General features: G+C 35.6%; 1 pseudogene; it reads right to left on the reverse strand.

The window, feature by feature from the left end:
- Nucleotides 1–211: 211 nt before the first annotated feature.
- Nucleotides 212–766, reverse strand: LOC143544913 (pathogenesis-related protein PR-1 pseudogene; annotated as a pseudogene).
- Nucleotides 767–1,048: the final 282 nt, after the last annotated feature.

Raw genomic sequence — 1,048 nt, forward strand, 5'->3', positions numbered from 1 at the left:
ACACATTGATCACATTCATGCATGTGCATTATTTGTAAGACTTAGAAAAGTACAAAGAAGCCGAATAATCATTTTTATCTATTAGACTCAAAGACATGTACACTCACATAATTTATTTCACATAACATTAATCTGTCTCTGAACTGTCTTTAATGTTTTTTGATACATGATAAGACACATTTTGATTTATTGGCATGCTGTCTACCAAAAATACAACAACTTAGTAAGGTTTCTCACCAATATAATTACCAGGAGGATAATAATTACATGTCATGAAAACACCTCTACCACCAAAACATGTAACTCTAGCACACCCAATCCTCTTAGTCTTTTTCCACACAATTTGTGTATAATGTCCACACTCCCTTCCTCCATTACACTTATTCGAGCCGTAGCTATACCATCGTTGCTCCGCGACCCACACCAATGCTGCTTGAGCCGGTGTCCACCCATCACCACTACCCCAAAATATATTCTCCCCATACGGTCCATTCGAATGCTTTAACAAGCAATCTTGACGCCTTTTTCTAGCGTACATGTCAGCATATCGTGCTAGCCCGACGTCCCACACAAGTGGTGACATTCGTAGGGCGGCTCGAGCCTTGTTTTGAAGAGTTAAGAATTGGTTGATGACATTGGTTTGTGGTTTAGTTTTTTGTTTTGGTGGTGTGAGTGCATTGGTAGAGTAGTTTGAAGTGAGGAAAATATAGAGGATAATAAACAAAATAATTAGAGGTGGTTTTTGAGACATTGTGGGATTGAGTTTGAGGTTTCATTTGGGTTGGTATATAAGTGTTGGATTTATGTCGAATATTATTAAAAATTTAAGATGAAATAAAGTATATGGTAGTTGGGTTTGGAGAATTTAAGGCGCAAATGAAGGTGGCACCCATGTTCGATAATGATTACCATTTTGTTTTACATTTTGTATTTTATAGGGTATAAAAGGGTTGAAATATAGCCGCTTTTCATTATATTATTGGAATATTTTTGGTATAACAAATTAATATTTTGTTAAGAATAGTCTAATTAATTTTAGCAGAGACTT

Source organism: Bidens hawaiensis, unplaced genomic scaffold (assembly GCF_021521415.1).
Source record: "Bidens hawaiensis isolate Kalapana, Puna unplaced genomic scaffold, B.hawaiensis_p1.1 tig00013803_1, whole genome shotgun sequence".
Lineage (NCBI taxonomy): Eukaryota > Viridiplantae > Streptophyta > Magnoliopsida > Asterales > Asteraceae > Bidens > Bidens hawaiensis.